The 20357-nt window shown below is 39.1% G+C and overlaps 1 protein-coding gene across 1 annotated transcript in view; it reads left to right on the top strand.

The window, feature by feature from the left end:
• The first annotated feature begins 1180 nt into the window (after nt 1-1180).
• The window catches only part of prdm6 (PR domain containing 6), a 203938-nt gene continuing 184761 nt past the window's right edge, over nt 1181-20357 (top strand). Inside the window, exon 1 of the mRNA XM_082554516.1 lies at nt 1181-1334. The gene's annotated coding sequence lies outside the window, so the exon portion shown is untranslated. The remainder of the gene's footprint in view (nt 1335-20357) is intronic.

The following is a 20357-nucleotide window of genomic DNA, read 5'->3' as shown; positions in this document are numbered from 1 at the left end:
AGGAAGGAAGGGCCACAACAACAACACCAGCGAGACAAATATCAGCCAGGCGCCGCGACACGCTTGAAATTGGACCAGTTTGTCATGCACAGAACTGCCACACACACACACACACACACACACACACACACACACACACACACACACACACACACACACACACACACACACACACACACACACATCTGTGAGACCATATAGGACTTAATTCAAACTTTACTGGTAACACAGAAACCACTCACAGTTAGATGGGGGAGAAATGTAGAATTTCAGTCCTCACTTGGATGTTGAAAGCACAGATATAGCCTACTTTATACAAACTCTTTGATTCACATGGGTCCAGACCCACATGGGGCTAAGAAACTATGTTTCAGTAAAAAAAAAAAAATTATTAAAAGAAAATGGCAATTGAGCGGTTGTTGGATTTGTATATATGGATATTTCCAACTTGGAAAGTTTATATTTGTCAACTAAATATTATTTACTCTTTTACTTTTCACATATTCTTTAACTCTTTAAGACCTACCATAGAACTAAGTCCACCAGAGCTTATATTATATTTTTACATGTTGTAAAGCCATTTTTGGGAGCATTTCAAGTTGCTATACATCAATACAACCATTATAGCCCAAATTCTAATAATATGTCTGCATTAAGTGCACAGTAATTACATAAATTGCAAAAAAGTGCAATAAACTACAAAAAAAATTGAAAATCATTTTTTGTTTTTTTTTAACATATATTTCTAGTTAGAGAAATTTAAGAGGCTTATCTCTCAAAACTGTAAATACAAAAAAAGTTGCACAAAATAGTTTCCCACCACAGGAAATTTATTTTGAGTGTCTTCATAGTTTTATTTCTGAAATACACCAATTTTTATACACTGCAGGAAAAACGAAAATAAATGTTATAATGCAAATTTGCAAAAAAGCAGCATATGCATCAAAATAAACTATTTCCAGCAGTGCAATATGAGTCCTAAGCATCCCAGAAACGACACAGAAAGTCATAAAGTCAAAGATAACTTTTAAAAACACCAGTCTAGGCTCATGAGGCCCTGATGTTTTTTGTTTTTTTTATGAGTCCCTGATGGTAAAAAACTACATATCCGCGAAAATGACGTCACTTCCGGTTTCGGGCAAGTAATGGCAGACGTGCGAAAGTTCGCGCTGACGTCTGTTCCAATGTAGGAAGTGTTATGAACAGCTGACCGGATCGGCAAAGCGTGTTTCTGGAATTTTATGTTTTTGTTGCTGCAAGTGGTTTTTATGCAGTTTTTGCAAAGCTATATGTGGAAGGAAAGCGTGACCTAGGACAAGCTGATGGCATAAGATGTAAGTACAACTCCTCCGGTTTCATATGCAAAAAAAATTATTGCGCTAGCTCACGTGGTTGCAGTGCTACCAGGATTTAAAAATAGTTATGCAAAACAGAGCCCCACTCTGACCGGTTTTAAAGGGTTAAGGATATGTTCAATCGATTACAATCTATTATGTTGAAACAAAATAAAGTAGTTGTGCTTTCTCTCGAAGTGCCACCCTCTGTGAGGCTCAACGCTTAAGTTGTACCTCAGAATAGTCTACCGAGGTTACTTTGGAGTCATCCAGCTGGTCTTGAAACTAAGAGGCAGCATATTTTAAAGAAGAAAGAGCTAAAGACACTGAATGGATTTCTGTATTCCCTTGAGACAATTTACTAATCTCACTAACTGTTGCAGTCGCACTTTATCTTCCTAAGGTCTCTTAAAATCACAAAAATTCAAGTTAAATTTCTGATATAAATCTTTTGTAAGGACTTGTGGCCTTGCAACTGAGGTCCAGCAGTGTGTTGTTGAGTAAAAAAAAAGCAAGGTTCCAGTTTATCAAGAGGCAGAAATGAAGGAGCAGGAGTGCAGGAGGACAAAGAGATGATAAAAATATACATGTACAAATGTTAAATGCTACCAGGATACCCAAAGAGGTGTTTGGGATTTTGAAAGTAAAAGTAACTTATAGGTGTACTACAGTAGTATGTGGCTGGTCTCTGGTCACATACATAAACACTGTCTTGGCCCCTGTATTCAAGATGGCAAGAGAGACATGGCGGCTTGTACAAACTGGAACCTGCTTTGATGTATTTTTAAAGGACTGATTCCAAGTTTATGTGAATGCATCACTGACCTGGAAGATCGATGAGTACAGCTGTTTTTTTTCCCCAAAGTTTTATCCAAATTACTCAATCAAGTAGGCATACTGTATGTCCCAATGAGTTTTGGGTTTAAAATCAGCTTTATTATATGGCAGAAAAAGATATTTTAGAAATCACCAACTGTCAAACTCTGAACTGGCCTGTGTAAATTCTCCTTAAAACTTTAATTATTGTGAGCTTGATGTCTCATAATATGTGGTGTTACGTGTCACCGCAAATCAGCTTCAGTGAACTGGACCTCTCAACTGTGTTTGTGGTATTGTCGACTGTTTTCAAAGAATAACAATAATTAAAAGAATTAAGTTTGTGCTCTAGTTTTGGCTGATGGAGCCTCTTACTTAACACTCATTACGAGCCATGTGTCTGTGCTTTGCACCTGTGTAGTCTATGGGTGTAGCGGCCTAATCAAGCCTACTAACATTAGCCTCTCATCAAAATATGGTAACTTCTGGTGGGAGAAAACAGGATGGTATTGACCTCAAGGTTAAGGTGTGCTTGTAAAACCTACACATCAGAGGGGGGTGGTACCCTAGCTCCTTCCATCTTTTAAATATAGTCTATGGAAATTCTCAATTATTCAAGTACAGGTGGAGATGGAAAAAATAGGAAAATGCTGGAATCTCTTTGCATTCTTGCTCTTTTCTTTGTTTTCTCCCTCATGTTTTTTTATTCTCTTGACAACAGTCTTGCATGTATATCTGTCTCTCTCTGAGCACTCTCTGTATTCACACACTCGTCGTGCGTATGTCGATCAGCTGATGGTAAGTGCTTCAAGACTCTGACAACATTTCTCTGCTCTTTGTCCTACTCCATCCGTCATATATAATTTAACTTGACACTTAAAACCTGATCAGAACTAATAATAATCAGACATTTCAATAAAAAGGATGTAATTAGTGTTTTTCTAGCTCCAGGGTGAATTATGAACAAATTTCTCAAACTGAAACTCAGCCAAGTTTATTTGACCTTGAAAACAACAAGCCCAAAGCCACTTTGTAGAGACTGCAGCATATAATTGTTAACAAACCAAAAAAAGAGTGTCAATTGTGGCTTTTATTGTGAAGCTGGGAGGATGTATGGGCTAGCGTCGCTCTGTGATAGATGACACGATACCCAGCTTTCCTGATTTCGCAAATTTCTATGAAATGTGTCCTGAGTTCATGAAGGCGAGCAGATAAGAGACTGGAAGAGGTTCGCCGGCCAATAGAATTCATCCATTTCTGCCTCTTATCTGCTGATAGTGGAGGACCCTCTCTCCCCTCCTTTGCACTCCTTCCCTCCTCTCCTTTCCTTTGCTTCTTCATCACTTTCCTTTTCCGTTAGTCTCCTTTTTACTTCTTTCTTTGCTCTTCTTTCATCTTCTTCTTTTTGTCTTTTCTCTTCATTTCCTCTGTCTTGTCACAGATCGGTTCTTGTTCTCATCCTCCTTTCTCTTTTCTTGTTCTTCTTTGTCTTACTTCACACTTATATTCCACCTTAAATAAAGGTGACAGCACCTGCACAAACTTTAATTGCACATATTCACACAACTGCTAGATGTTGCTTACCTTTAAAAGTCACCAGACACATAATCAGATGGTTGCAGAAGCAACTTATTAGAAACAGAATCATCTTTATTTGGCACACAAACAAGGGATTTGACTTTGCTTCACTTTGGTCTCTGCATTAAAAAAAAAAATCTTAATTTTTTTTCTAATCAATAAAAAAATTAGCAGCATAAACTGTTTTAAAGGCTTTTAACTTGTTGTTCAAATCAGTTGAGTGCTCATAGTAAAGTCTGTCTGTGGAAACAGCTCCACTGATAGTGGGCAGAGTTTGGACACAGTTTTAAACTTTTATCCTAAATTTTTCATTATAGAAAGAAATGTGTTGGACAGCAACTGTGTGTTTTCTAACTTCACACATAACCAGAAAAACTCCACTACAAAACAGAAATGTAGAGTACAGCCACAGCAGTGGTAGCTAACTGCTGCATTTCTTCAGTGTATTTGGCAGACCTCACCCCTGATTCACTCTTTGTGTTTTACTGAAAAACAGGTTCCAACTGTTTGTCTCCAAAAACCTCAGAGACTCAGAGCTTCCGGTAAAACTGCCAGCGCTGCCGTTCGGCAGTCTGAGACACTAGATCTTCTTTAAGACACTTCAACTCTTTTTTTCTCTCTTTCTGTTTTTTTTGGGTCCCTTAAAACAACATTGATTGTTTCCCGCAATGACTTTCTGTCGCTGTGGTAATGATTATGCAGATGTGGCACAACCTTTCCGTTTGACGGGTGGTTCCCACGGGGAGAGGTGGTGACACCACAGTTGTTGCCACGCCGACAGGCATCCGACATGATCCCTCCCCTCCTCCTTGTCTGCTCCACCCGACCCCCCTCCTTGTGCTTAGTCTGGCCTTCCGGATGCTGAAGAAGGTGATGGAGGAGTGGGATGCTCTGCTTGCTCTGCTGGAGCTGCTCACATAAAACTTAAACATGTTTCCTGAAATGCTCTGTAACAACATAATGTCACAATCAAAATTACAAAAAAACAAAAAACAAACCTACTCAGTGCATTTTTAATTCTAATATTGTATCTAGTCTGTCATAATTGTCTTATTTTGTATTTTTTGTAGTTTGCAATTTAAATCATAAACCTTAAAAAAATGTCAGAGCAGGAGGGAATAAAACACGTGCCCGTGAGCATGGCATAGATCACTGTTCTAGCAAATGCTTAATGCACTCCAAGGTGTGTGTGATGATATGCTAGAAGATAAAATGTCATAATATAAGTTAAACGTAAAATCCCCTTTGGGTTTAAATCACTTAAATCAATTAAACATACAGTGTCCTTTTAACAAAATGAATAAATCAATTGCCCAGTATTACAGAATATTTTTAATGCTCTTAATTCATTGCATTGTTATGTGTTGGCATCGGGTAGTTTTTTGAAAATCACTGTGTGAAAATATTTTCCGGCAACTAGTAATTCATTACATTTTTAAATTCTACAAACTATAAAATTATCCACAAGATTTTCTATAAAGGAATTTAAAGAATATTTGGATGTATTCAGTGTGTTTATTCTTTTACACATTTTGTAAATTATGTCCACATTCAGTTCAGTTCAATTCAATTTTATTTATACAGCGCCAAATCAAAACAACAGTCACTTCATGGTGGTTTATATTGTAAGGTAGACCCTACAATAATAGATACAGAGAAAAACCCAACAATCATATGATCCCCTATGAGCAAGAACTTTGGGGACAGTGGGAAGGAAAAACTCCCTCAGGAAGAAACCTCCGGCAGAACCAGGCTCAGGGAGGGGTGGGGCCATCTGCTGCGACTGGTTGGGGTGAGAGAAGGAAGACAGGATAAAAGACATGTTGTGGAAGAGAGACAGAGAATAATAACAAGTATGATTCAATGCAGAGAGGTCTGTTAACACATAGTGAGTGAGAGAAGAAAAACTCAATGCATCATTGGAATCCCCCAGCAACCTAGGCCTATTGCAGAATAACTAAGGGAGGATTCAAGGTCACCTGATCCAGCCCTAACTATATGCTTTAGCAAAAAGGAAAGTTTTAAGCCTGATCTTAAAAGTAGAGATAGTGTCTGTCTCCCGAATCTAAACTGGAAGCTGGTTCCACAGAAGAGGGGCCTGAAAACTGAAGGCTCTGCCTCCCATTCTACTTGTAAATACTCTAGGAACAACAAGTAGGCCTGCAGAGCGAGAGCGAAGTGCTCTAATAGGGTGATATGGTACTACAAGGTCATTAAGATAAGATGGGGTCTGATTATTTAAGACCTTGTATGTGAGGAGCAGGATTTTGAATTCAATTCTGGATTTAACAGGAAGCCAATGAAGGGAAGCCAAAACAGGAGAAATATGCTCTCTCTTTCTAGTCCCTGTCAGGACTCTTGCTGCAGCATTTTGGATTAACTGAAGGATTTTCAGGGAGTTTTTAGGACATCCTAATAATAATGAATTACAGTTGTCCAGCCTGGAAGTAATAAATGCATGAACTAGACAGGATATTTCTCATTTTAAATGGCCTGCATTTTAGAGATGTTGCGCAAATGGAAGAAAGCAGTCTTACATATTTGTTTAATATGTGCGTTGAAGGACATATCCTGGTCAAAAATGTAATGGTATCAATCCTCAAAGTTTAAAATTTCAATTTCTCTGTATTTCTCATGATTGGATATTTTCAGTATATTTTAGGCTTTCATGTTCAAATGTTTGTAAATTCTTTATTATACGGACAGTAAGGATAGATATTCTCTAAAAGTCAGTGTTAAATATATATGATTTTTTATTCTGTTTTCCAAAAAGAAAAACATCCTAGCAATAGCAGATTCTAAAGATTAAGTAGGAAAAATTTGAATTTTTAAATTTAACTTTACATGTCGTGAACGCAGTATGTCAAACTAAGCAATATTTATCAGGCAGATTTGTTAACCATGGTGACATTTTAAGTGTGTTGTATTCTTAAATAGAAACGATTAATCTCTTTTTAGCTTTTTTTCCATGAGGTGTTGCTTTCAAACATGTGTGACATGTCATAAAAACAGATCTGCTAAATGAAACATTTTGACATAGTAGATGTAATTGGACTGTGACAGAGTAAAACCTCCTCTTATGTCTCCTGGCTGCTCTTCTCTCCTCCAATGACAACCCTGCACTGATTTATTCTCTCTGATGATTGGCCGTCTGCCGTCACCTTGACAGCAAGCCTTCTTCATTATAACTCCACTTTTCCTCTCCTCTTCTTCAAATCATTTTTCCTTTCATATTAAGTTTTTTTTCCCTCCCTGTGCTCTGCCAGTGGATTTTATTTGACAGGAAATATTCCAGGCGATGCGGTGTGGTTGTAGATCTCGGGCCGTGGCAGAACGTATCGATCGGGCTGATTTGCATACATAAATCTATTGGCTATCTGACACTTGCCAATATTCTGGGCAGCGGGGAGCAGTGGTGCTGAGTCGGCCAGGTCACATTATCATTGGTGATGGAGCTTTGATGAAGTGTGACAGCGCTGCACAGCTGCTGACTGACTGGCTGAGAGACTGCACTGTAAAAAAATTCATGTTAGCTTTAACAGCAGCTTAGTGCTTTTTAACAGTGAGTCTGTCAGACTATATTGACATATTTTTATTCAACACCTTGAACAAAAAGTAGGGTATATTTCCCTGAACACCCCCAGGTTATTTTAATTTGTTAAGTTAAAAAGTTAATATGCGTGTGATAAAATAATTTTGTTAACTGAAATAATACGAAAACTAGAAAATGAGAAACTTGAAATGAGCAGACCCACTTTGGATACATAACTGTAACTACACTAAACAAACAAACAAATTAAAACTCAAAATAAAATGAAAATAAAAACTAATTAGAACATTGTAGTAACTGTGACTTTGTAAATTGTAAACGGTTATGTAGGAGTTTAGGAGTTAGAAAATTAGTGGCATCATCATTTTTGGATTTAGACTGAAATTTTGAAACATTTGGAAGCTTTTTACATAAGACTTGAAATTAGCATCAGACATCATAAAATCAAGGGTGAAGTAAGGCCCAGGTAATTAATTAAGATTATTATCTTAATTAAGAGATCTTTCGGCAGCTGTACAGTAAATGTGACTCCCTGTAGAGATACACTTAGTTTAGTTAAATTCATTTCAAATCAATTTATATGGTTCCACCTAATAACAATAGTCACCTCAAGGTACTTTATGTTCTAAGGTAAAGACCCAAGAAAGAAACCCCAATGATCACATGACTCCCTATAATCAAGCAAAAGTGGGAAGGAAAAACTCCCTTTTAAGAAAATAAAACTCAGAACTAAGTTTAGGGAGGTGACTGGTTTGACTGGTTGGGGGTGAAGGGAAACAGAAGAGACTTGACATGTAGTGGATGAAGCTGGAGGCTGGATTGAAATGGGGTCTTTGTCTTCTATACAGTCTGACTTCTTACTGTCCCCTGCTGTCCATTAGAAGGAATGCAGCTTCAAGGTTTTTCTCCATTGGCTGAACATTTTAGACCCAGAAGCCACTGCCATCTTTTCTTTACAGTCTATAGGCAATATTCACTCTTACAGCTTTACACAGTGGGCTTTTGAGTGGGATCAGCAGTAGGAATGACACTTTGTTAGTATTTTAAAATACAAAACACTAGTTTTAAGTTTGTTTCCCACCTATCATGGTCTAATATACCTGCCGTTTGTTAGATCAGGTTTGGTTAAAACATATATTACTCAATTGTCATTTTTATTTAGTTGCACTGTCCAGTAAATAAGGAATCCATTGCACTCCGTTGCAGTTGGTGATACTGACTAGGTAATTGTCAACTTTTGACTTGGACCTTTAAACAAGTAAACATAATTAATGCATTTAATTGATAAATGTCCACCTGTCCTTTTGAATAACTTCCTGTCTGGACTTTGTTTCATCACTTTTTGTTCTGGCTCTCAAGTGTCCTCTTTTAAAATCAGTGATCAATAAAATTTGGAAAACATTTGATATTTTTAACTGGCAGAAGCTGTTGTGTTACTGTTTTGGGCAGGGAGCCCAGAAGCACCATCCTGTCTCAGACAAATTGGACTGTCCACGCAAGAAAAAACACACGTCTTCAGCTTACACAGTGCTGCAAACAGTATTAAGTGTAAGCACATCTGTCTGCTCATATATCAAAAGCAGAAATAGATGACAAAGCTGGGACTTTGTTGTCATCCATGAATGTCTTGGGTTGCTGATTATTATCAGGCAATAATCTGCATTTTCAAGTTCAAAAAGATGATGTTCAACAAAGAACTGAAAACACTGGCATACGTGACCAAATGAATGTGGTCAGCACTGCAAGCCTAATCTGAAGCCTTCAGGAAGTGCTACACCACCCATGCAAGAGACTCTCTGGGGTTGAAATCATCTTCTTAAAACTTGTTGAAACCTGGTTTATTTAGTTAATTTAGTGGAGATCTGGGCTTTGAGATTAATCACCAAACACAGCAGTCATTTCAAAACTTTAAACATCTGTAAACCCATAAAAAAAATATGAATAGTGTTGTCAGAATTTCAAAATTTTGATTTTGTGTGCAATATGTGAGGAGGTTTATACGTTTAGGCATCATTTTCTTTATATTAGTGTCTGTGTCTTTCTTTGCATATGTGCACACACACACACACACACACTGTGTGTGTGTGTGTGTGTGTGAGCGACAACTGGAGTAGCATCTAGTTTCTTTGTTTCTGTCGAAGGAAAAGGTCAAAGCGGCAGAGAGAATTAATTGAAGAGTGAGAGAGCACAGCTGGCTCTGTCAGTCCAGCCATTCCTCTGTGTGTGTGTGTGTGTGTGTGCGCGTGCGCGTGTGCGCATGTGTGTGTCTCTGTATACGGGGTTTTCATATGCTGTTCTGTTTTGTGCATTTTTGTTCTCTTTTTTTTTCTTATTGGTTCATGAGAGCAAAATCCGATTATCAAATTTAAGAATTAATTAACTGTTTGTTTTTTCATTTACTTCAGCTACCTATACTGCACCTGCCTATAAATGCAGGTACTCACTTCACACTGAAGCACTCTTTCATCTGAAGGGATACCCTCTCACCATATTTGTTATAGTTTTGTACCAATCTTGGCTCTGGAAGCACAGACGTTATCCTGTGTAACCCTATGTCATATCTTTTATTTTCACTTATAAAAATGCTATATAATATAAATAGTATGAATACTGTATACATACATATGTGTGCCATTACTAACAAAGCATATATATAATCCTGCACAAAACCCACTGTGCGAGTTAACAGATTTATCAGCATCATGGGTCCATCGGACTATCATTGTGGTTTTTCTATTCCATTAAATGTGTTTCCCACATCCTTTTTCATGGTGTGTATTCTTTCAGCTGCAACCCAGGTGGTGTTAAACAGCCTGAGAAGAAGTAAAGAACAAAAAGCTTATTTCCAAAAGTGATATTGGCTAAATCAAAATTGACTTAGGTGCTCTGTTTTGGGATTATTTGAAGGCTTAAAGAACAATAACATTACTTATAATTGCTCGAAGCCAACGGGAATAATTTTGCTTCAAAGAATCTGTACTTCTTATTCATGTTAATCAAGGAAAGACAAAAACCTCTGACAATGTTTAAAGCTTTAGACCTTGTTAATGCCTCTCTTTCTCTGCTCTTTGTCCTCCAGCTCATCCTGGAGCCAGTTCTAGAAAAACTGGTGTAACATTTCCCCTCAGGGTCTCTTATCGTTTGGCTTTGCCTGGTAGACTACCAACAGCAGGTGCTTAAACCACCTCAAACACTCAGTACACACAATACCTACATTTTTATTAATTGCCTTTATTTCAAATAACACCAAAAGTGTAACGCTTACTCAGACTCTGCTGCTGTCATCTGCATTTTTCAGTGTTTCAGTGTTTTAGCTCTTCCCTTCCAACTTTCAGACATATGTGTGTGTACTTTTTTCTTTTGCAGTATTTTCTGTCTACTAGCATGCTTGCGCTTATATGTGTGTGCGCTCTTGACTGTATGTATACATCTGAGTGTGTTTGTGTGTGTGCTCCCTCATTACCTGGCACTGCTCCTGGTGTTCTCGTTGTGGGAACGCACTGTGACAACCTGCTACTTTCGTATGCAGGAGACCAGCACTGATGACGGGGTCGAGTTAATAGCTCTTCTGTGGCAAAGCTCTGATCCTTCAACGCCCCCGCACGCATCCCCGCCACAACTCCCCCTCCGCACCGTGATACAAACACCGAGTGGCACAATTTAATGAAGTTCTGTTCTTTAAAGCAAGTGGTGGTTTGCAGGGATGGAGGGATGGAAGGGAGGTATGAGAAGCCCTCTGGTCCTTCAGCTCATCTGTTTCTTTGAATAGTTTCCACGAATCAATCGATGCGCCGGTTTTCTCCTGGCCTTTCAGTGCTGTCACCCGTCATTGAGGGATGCAAATTCATGTCAGAAACTGGCCTGACACTTTTCCTGTCGGGCCCCGCCACTTGAAAACGCCGCAGCTCAGCAATAAACGGGGTGAAGGCCTCATTTCTCAGAAGGCCGACAGAGAGAGAGATGGAGAGGGAGACCTTTTCCATCAAAGTTTTCTCCCTCCGTCCTGACAAGATGAGGATGTGAAAGGACACTTGGTAAAGTTCATCTCTTTCTACACAGAGAAGCACCAAAGTCAGAAAAAAGGTTTAAGTTCTGACTGTTAAGATGGTGAAAGGAGAAATAAACCCACTCCACGAACAATATAAAACACCGCTAACAAAAGTCACACAGAAAACTACATATGCAAGTCCCACAAAAGCGTGTGCTCTTACATTTTCCTCAGGTTCATATTTACCTCATAAGAAAAATATGTGTTAAGCCAAGAAAATGACACTGATCACCCGAACCTAAAGACGCAGGTAATGTTTGACAAGGCAAATAAATATTAATTGAATTTATTTAGGCAAGTTACTCTAGAGCCACAACATTTTACAATCAATTCAAAAAGCAAAGGACCCGTCAGATCGGCTGCCTGTAAGCCTCACTTTCACTATGCTGCCATAAAAACAGGGACAGGAAACCATTTTTTTTTCACCAGGTAGGTGAAGTGGAGCCGAAGAACTTGAGTAACTAAGTAAATTTACCAATCACAAAAATGGCCAGCAGGGGGCAACACCTCTGACTGCAAAAGAAGTCTGATTAGTTAGAAGTCTGCAGTGTTGGGAAGGTTACTTTTAAAATGTATTCCATTACAGATTACAGAATACATGCCCCAAAATGTATTCTGTAACGTATTCCGTTACGTTACTCAATGAGAGTAACGTATTCTGAATACTTTGGATTACTTAACATATTATCATGCTGTTTACAACTACATGAATGTACTATTGCTGTTATTTATTACTGTTACTGAAGGTCAACAACAACAACAACAACAACAAAAAGGCGCTCTCTCACCCAGGAAACACGCAGAGAGAGAGAGCGTCACCCTGTAACCATGGCAACCGTAACGCTGCCGCCTGGAACAACAGAACATAGCTGTCAAACAAAACCCAAACAGTCCTGACCCGCCACAATATGAACCAGGGAAATACCGCCGTGTAATCCATTTTTTTCAACAAAGTAACTGTATTCTAAATACCACCTTTTTAAACGGTATCTGTAATGGAATACAGTTACTCATATCTTGTATTTGAAATACGTAATGGTGGTACATGTATTCCCCCCCCCCCCCCCCCCCAAAAAAAAAAGACAAACAAGACAAACCGTGGCTACGTCCATCTTTTGTATACAGTCTACAACGTGGGTACATTGTGGCTGTTGTTTTGTTAGAGCGAGCAGCAGGCAGGACACGTAACAATAGTATAATTACCTTTGCTGTCCTCAAATAAACCCGTCTGCTCTTGCTCAGGTTGTACTAGAAAGGTTAAAGGCTGTCAAAAATCAGACCCAAGAGAATCAGAACTAAGCATTATCACAGATGATCTTTGTTTGCCAGTAACTAGTTTTAATTTGGGGCTTCTGCACGTACCATTGTCTGTCAGATATTTCTGAAGATAAAGGAATCTGAAAAAAAAGCAAGAGAAAGACCTTTTCTACAAAGTTTGTTCGGTGTATCCTGACGGAATGTGAATGGGGAAAGAACCCTCGGTAAAGTTCACCCCCGCCTGCTAGAGCATAAAACTGAGAAACCGCAAATTAGGAAAAAAGCAAAAAGAGCAAAGAGAGAGAAAATAGTAACAAAGACCTCATAATCCAGGTGCTGAAGCCTGTCCCAGCTTCCATAGGGTCAGAGGTGGGATACACCTTGGACAGGTCACCGGCCTGATGCTGGGCTAACATCATTTTATCCACTTGAACATTGCATCTTCATCTCTTCTCTCTTTCATTCTGTCCCTTCTTCAACTTTTCTCATCTTCTCTTTTTATGTCCTCTCATTCCCCAGGCATCGTTATATTTTCCCCTTCCTCCTCTACTTTAGCCTTCTTCCTCTTCTAGTCTGTCATCTTACACCTTCTCTTATTTCCTCCTGTCAGCTCTAAACTTTTTCTTTAACTCAGTACCTCATTCTGTGTCTCTGGTTTCTCCTCTTCCTCTTTTCTCCTTATCTCTTTCTCTCCACTTCTTTCTCATCACCTTCTGTTCTTCCACCTCAAAACATTCTCTCCTCTTTTCTTCTTCCATATCCTCTGGTATGACCTTGTCTCCCTTCTCCTTTTCCTCTCTACCCTCTTCCTTGTCTCCTTTTCTTTTCCTTCGTTGATGCTTCATTTGCTTCTTCATTGTTTTCCCATTTGTCGTTCCTTTTGTTCGTCACTTGCAAACTTTTTCTTTCTCCCCTAACTCATCCTTTTCTTTCCTTCATCTCCTCTCCACTTTACTTTTTCCTATCACCTTCCCTCTCATTACTTCTTCCATTTCTTTTTTTTTTCCTGTTCACCTTCCCGTCCCTCCCTTCGGCTTATTAAGATTTCAAAGATACAAATGGCGGCGGGCTGATTGCTTTCAGGGAATCTGCCTTTAATAATTACAGGTGGAGAGGCTCGGGGTAACGTTGGCGAGGCAGAGACTAATGGAAAACTAGATTTTTTCACTGAATTAGAGAGCGGGGGGATGGGGGATCCATATATTGACAAGCCATCAGCGGGGCACAGATCAAGAGAAGTGCTTCAGACTTGTCGGAGAGTCGAAGGCAAACTGCATGGCTCTGATGCTCCGTGGCATCTCTGTATGCTTCCTGCTGCTGCTACCAGCCTGTGAGGAAGATCCAACCCGCCTTCATCTTCTGAGCTGCTCTGTGGAGGGAGGAGGAGGAGCAGAGTTAACCTTTTTTATTCTGATGACTCCCTCCTCTTCTCATCAAGGGCCCAAATCAAAATGTAAATGCTGGAGCCTCTGAGGGACGCGGGGCGCCGGGATCTGCTCGTATTGATTATAAGTGAGTCAGAGTCGCTCTGCTCAACAACCAAATGTGTTTTCCCCTGACGCTCTGTGACAGGTATTACCCAGTGTTCAGCTGGCCTTAGGCTCTGTTGCTAATGACATTTCTGATTTCAGAGCCAACACGCACACGCAGGCATCAAAGTCAAGGATTACAGTGATTTTTACTTCAAAATGAAGATGTTTTTTTAATTAAAATGAACAGAATAGACTCTATGAATCTTTTCAAACTGACCCGCTATCTTTATTTTGTGTTTTGAGCCAAATGCTGCTGTAATCACTCAGTTCCTGACAGTTTATTTCTACTCTGCGCGACATCTTAGAGCGAGCGTATTCTTAATATGGTCATAATGAGCACTGATTATAATTTCCACATATCCAAGTCCGATAAGGTTCACTGTGGGTGTAGGTGACACAAATTTTATCAGGACCTGTGCAGATGTCTATGTGCGTGCCCGTTTTTGTGCTCATGCAGAGTCGTCAGAGGAGAATTTACATTATTCACCATCTAAGCATCCACCTAAGGCAGCAGATCTCAAGCAGACTTTAAAGAAGTATAATGAGAAGGACTGCTCAGCCATCCGGTCTCCAGCTACCTGTATCCATGTCCACAATGAACTACAATCAAGACTTCAGGCACAGAGCTCTAGTTGTGAGCACAGAAGTCCCAACTACCTGCTGTTCCAACCTGTTGTTTATGAGGGGCTGACAAAGAAGTTTGGATGCTGTGTACAATGTCTGATAAAGTCTCATAAAGCCACATTTTATTCAGAATAGAACGTAGAAAACATATCAAACGTTTAAAATGAGACGTACATTTCATGAAAAATATCTCATTTTGACAGCAACACTTCTTAAAAATGTTGTTATAGGGGAAATAAAGTTGGAAACGTAAGAAACAGCTGGAGGAACATTTAGGAAGCAATTCAGCTAACTGGCAACAGGTCAGTATTATGATTGGTTATAAAAACGAATGACGTAAAGGGACACAGTATCTTAGACGTGCAGATGGGCAGAGGTTCACCAATCTCGAACTGCAAAGACTTTAGAAGTCTTAACATATACAGTACATGGAAATTAGTGCATGGTCTCAGGAAAACTTCCAGAAATGACTGTCTGTAAACACAGTTTGCTGTGTTGTCCCCAAACGCAGCTTGAAACTACTGTGCAAAAAAGAAGCCATATGTAAACATCACCCTCTCTGAGCCAAAGCTAATTTAAATTGGACTGAGGCAAAGTGGAAAACTGTTCTGTGTTCGTACAAATAAAAATTTGAAACTCAGCTTAGAAAGCATCAACGAAGAAGACTTTGGACTGTTAAACAGCTAGAATCTTATATTAGGTAAGAATGGGATGACATTCCAGCCCCAGAGGTCCACCAGCTGGTCTCCTCAGCTCCCAGAAGTTTATGGACTGTTGTTAAAAGAAGACGGGGTGCTATAAACTCATGTTCTTCTTAAAAAGGTAAATTTTGTCATTTTAAACATTTGATGTCTCCTCTATGTTATATTGTGAATAAGATTTGGATTTCTGGCATCTTTAAATCATTGAATTCTTTTTTTAATGAATATTTGGCACAGTGTCCCAACTTTTTGGAGTTGGGGTTGTAACTGACTTAAAGGGAAAATAACAAAAACAGCTTTTTTCAGATAAAGGATGGACTGTGGGAGTGCACCAAGACACTGTAAAAGATAAAAAGTAACTTTTTGAACTCTGAATCATGCAAAGGCACTCTACTAGAGTCCATGAATACCACTGTGGGACAGGAAACAATGCGTATAAGTCACCTTTAACACCCAGGCCACGTCGGGCCACTTAAATGTGTACATATTGTAGTAATTTTATGTCTGCTCGTAGAACAGAGCCATCACAAAGTTTGCACTGCTACCCTTAGCCTTCCATTTTTCTGTATGGTGGCAGGTTAAAATCAGATCTGATCTGATCTACTCATGATGTATGAAGCATATGTTAATTACAGGACAGATCGAGTGGTGCCCTGAATTTGCTTAATAAAGCATTAAGCTTTAATGATTCATTTATGCAGAGACATTGGCTTTAAACTTAATTTTAGGTGCCTGCATCATCAATGTTTTTCTTAGGACTGAGATGCTCTGTGTGTCTCCTAGAATCCACTGTAGCCTCAGTGAAAGCCTTCAGCCTCCATTAAAGTTGAGTTTGCAGAGCAGCAGGCAGCGTGACCTCCTCAGGAGTTCATATGTTTGACCAAAAACATTGATGTTAAAGCTCAACTTTGATGCTGTCTGGGGGATTTTTGGTTTTCTGTCACCTGAACGGATATTAAATTTTCACGCTTGGCGTCGTACAGTAAACACACCACATGCAGTACTCGGAGTTTGTGTATTTTAAAAAAGTCTATGTGAGGTCATTTTGTAGTCTGTGTGTTTGTGTGTGTGTGGAGGAGGAGGGGTGTTTCCTGCCAAAACTGGTGATTTCTTCTCTATTTTTTTTTGTGGGGTGGCATGATGTGTTGTGCTGTGAGCACTGTGTGCTGTGGCAAGCCAATGCAGCTGACTGATCCATCCATCATCAGCTCGTAGTCTCTCTGCTGCGCGCTCCTCAAACTCGGTTTTTGTTTGGAAACCATCCATCATATTCTTGAGCATGACACTCTGGCAAAAATACATCCCGGTCATGACTGCGTGCGTGTGTTTTTACTGGTATGTGCTCATGTATTTCTGCTTTGGATGAAAAAAGAAAAACCTGGTTGTAATATTGTACTTGGACATTTTTACACGGCTGAATCCATCAGGAGAGTAAAGAAAGATTTTTTGGTCATTGCAATTATGATGAAGAAGCTGCTGTTAGGACTTAAGGTTTAAAGTAAATATAATCTATAAATGGAGACGGGGAGGCAAGGTGTCAGCAACTTTGTCCCGCATTGCCAAAATATGCATTAAACAAAGAATTTAGAGGTATTCGTCATCAGGCAGAATATTAACAGTGATTCTTTAACTGCCCCCCTCCCCCTCCCCCCAGCATACCTCTCTGAGTAATGATCTATTTAAAGAGTTTTCATGGAATCAGCCCTCTGTGATAACAAGAGCTAGTGTTACTCTGAAAACAGCTTTAAACTCAAAGTTTAAGCTGCTTAGAAAAACTGAACTTGAAGTTCTTGAAGTTTTCAAAACAATGATTTAAAAATAATAATATGGTCTTTAGCTGACCCGCGCAGAAGACATCAACATGTTAGGGAGGATTCACGTGTATCCATTTCAAGCTTAAGTGGTCTCGGCTCTCAGTTGCTGTGAGTGATGTGATGCTAAATATTGCTACAGCAAGTAGTGGATTTGTTGACTTGCTTCTGAAAAGTTGAGAAATTGTATTCAGTAAGAAAGGTCCAACATTACCTCTAGTCAATAAAATCACATTATGGGTATATCCTGAAACTGTGAAGTTAATGTACAGATGTTGTTTAGTGTTGAAAGGATGAAGAAGTTGATAATTACTAAAAGTTTGTTTTTAGCAACAGGAGGCTAGCTTGGTTCACGTTAGCTGCTAAACTCTCTGTTAGCTTACTCATCTCTTATCGATTGCTGTTGCTATGACAACTATGCCAGCAACAATAGACAACCAAATGTCAGCAGCGGTGTTGTGGTCATTACTCAAGAAGAGTAACGTATTACAAAGAGTACGTTACTTAATTACTCGCCGAAGAAAGTAATTTGTTACACTACTTGTTACATTAATTTATCGTACTCTGTAAAATTACCCGAAATACACTGTCACATAATTACCAGTAAACAATATAAACTTGTTTATATTTTCCCACAAACCAAAACAAATCAACATCCTAATGAGGACACACATGAGATCTTTCTATTGGTTTTGAAAAGCAAGCATGTCTGATGTTTTTTTTCTTTCTATCTGCACAGATAACAGATAAAGTTCTTCTATTAGCTGCAAAGAATACAGAATCTAGCACAGTAATTACAGTAATTAAAGTAAAAGTATTTACTGAAAAATGTAATGTGATGTCGAGGGACCCCCTTATAATAGTGGCAGTGGAGCTTCCATGACTGGTCATGCTAAAGGGTGCTTTGCATAGTGAGATACAGAGTGAGGATTGAAAGATCCTGCCTTCAAACACTGGGTTTGAAACACTTTTCTGTCAGACTGTGAACAAGTTTCATTATTTTCTGAAACTGGTTATTTTAACAGGGAGTGTATGAGGACTGACTCATTTAAAATAAAACCAAAAGTTTGAAAGAAAGAGTTTTGATGTCTTTACATCCAACAGTTTAGCTTCCAAAGTAAAGAACCTTTGTTGTGCAGTTGGTCTATAAGAATGAATTAAACAGTTTGAATTGTGAGGTTTTTTAAGTGATGTATAATTCAGAGGGTCAGGATGCTTTGTGCTGGTGTCCAGGGTTAAACTAACACCAGAATGTAAACGTTTAACTTGGGAGCTCGAACAAGCTTGTTCCAGCTCTGTGCTCCTCAGTCTCTATTTTAAACTCTAACACTAATAATTTTACAAAAACATTATAATTAGTGTGCTTTAATCCAGATCCTTTGAGACAATACTATAAAGTTTTGTCTCAACTACACATACAACTGAAGCCGAGAAGAAAGCTCAAAGAAATGGAGCAGAAATTCTGATGCTACAATTAGTTTTTTACCTCGAGACAGGTCAGACCTCTTTATCTAGGTCTCTTTCTTTCTCACTATAATGTTGGCCTGTTTCTAGTACATCTGTGGACTCAAAGCTACAAATGACGTGATTATGATATATCATGTAACAGAGAAAGTCTCTTTGTTTCTGCCGTAAAAGAAAGAAATCAATACCAGGGCAGTGCGGAGCCTTCAGGGGCCGCGGCGTCTCCCCTGGACTGACCAGGTAAGGGTTAGGCCCAGCCGGAGGTTTGGCGGGCTCAGAAATGCTGATTCTACATTTAGCTTGACAGTGATGCATGCCTCAGCCTCAGCGTCCGGTTAGCCCGGTACCTGAGGGTCCGGCCGAGGAAGATCAGCTGCAGACCAGGACGGGGTTAAGGATGGGGGGTGGCAGAGGAGCAGAAGGGGAGGCCAGAAACTCTTATTTTTAGAAGCAGCAAAGTCTGGGAGGGAGGAAAGATGGAGGAGATGGTGGGAGTATTTTTTATAGGGGTGGGGGACAAGGGAATTGGAGAGAGAGAAAAAAAACAGTGTTAGAAACAAGATGTTTTAAGAGCAGTCAAAGTCTGCAAGAGCGAATAACCCCCAAAAATACACATTATAAAATTAACCCATTTGGTGGTTTTACCTCTTTACTCACTTTAATTATGGGGTTTTGGTGATTATTATCACTAATCATTATTCTTTTTACACTTCTAGATTATTTTCCATCTTAAGTCTATCTTTAACAAAGAGTTTGTCTAATTCCATTCAGTGCTTTGCAGTTTTTCTCCATTTTTACTTTTACTTTGTGGGATAGCTGTCATTCAGGAGGCAGAGCAGGTCATCTACTAATTGGAAAGTTGATGGTTCAGTCCCTGGCTGCTCCAGGCTGCGTGCCAAAGTATGCTAAGATACTGAACTGAAATTTACTCTTGAATTTTTCCTGAGAGTTTAAATGTGTGCAAATGTTTATTTTTAAAAGTGTTTGGGTGAATAAATCATGAAGCAGTTTGAAGCAGAGTAGAAAAAAACAGTCTATTCTCTTTTTGTCACTAGAATTCCCATCATACAGTACCGTATTTAAATCAGATGAATTTGGGCACTAAAAAACAAAATAACAAATTGATGAATTTATTTGATCCTTTTAAATTAAGAAAACCAGAATCGAAATCAAAATTCTGAAATAATAATTATTCCCAGTGAAGCATTGCTTCCAGAGAGAAGATGCAGATTGTTTTGTTTCATCAGTTTTCTTCCCTCCTGCAGGGGTCACAGGTTTTAGCAGTCTGAAAGAACAAAATCTTACAATTTTCTGTTGGGGAAGTTTGAGTCTTCATCGATGCTCCCCCTTCACTACTCCACTGAATACTCTACACACGCACACTAGCCTTCTTGGCTTTGATGTTGACCTTTGACCCCATCTTCTCAGTAGAGCATGTCGAGGGTCATCATCAGAGTGGTGTAAGGCCTGTGGGAGGCGTCCAGTACATGCTGCTCATGCTCACTAGATATTGGATAGATACAACTGATGACAATGCGTTACATTGTCATTATTCTATTTTCTGAATTTCAGTGACTGTGTTTTATTTTATTTTAGAGTTAATATTTTAACCAGTATTTTATGCTTTCATTTCTACAAAGTA

Source organism: Aulonocara stuartgranti, assembly GCF_965226115.1.
Source record: "Aulonocara stuartgranti genome assembly, chromosome: 12".
Taxonomy (NCBI): Eukaryota; Metazoa; Chordata; class Actinopteri; order Cichliformes; family Cichlidae; genus Aulonocara; species Aulonocara stuartgranti.
Note: the sequence above shows the minus strand (reverse complement) of the source record. Positions and strands in the feature narration are given on the sequence as shown.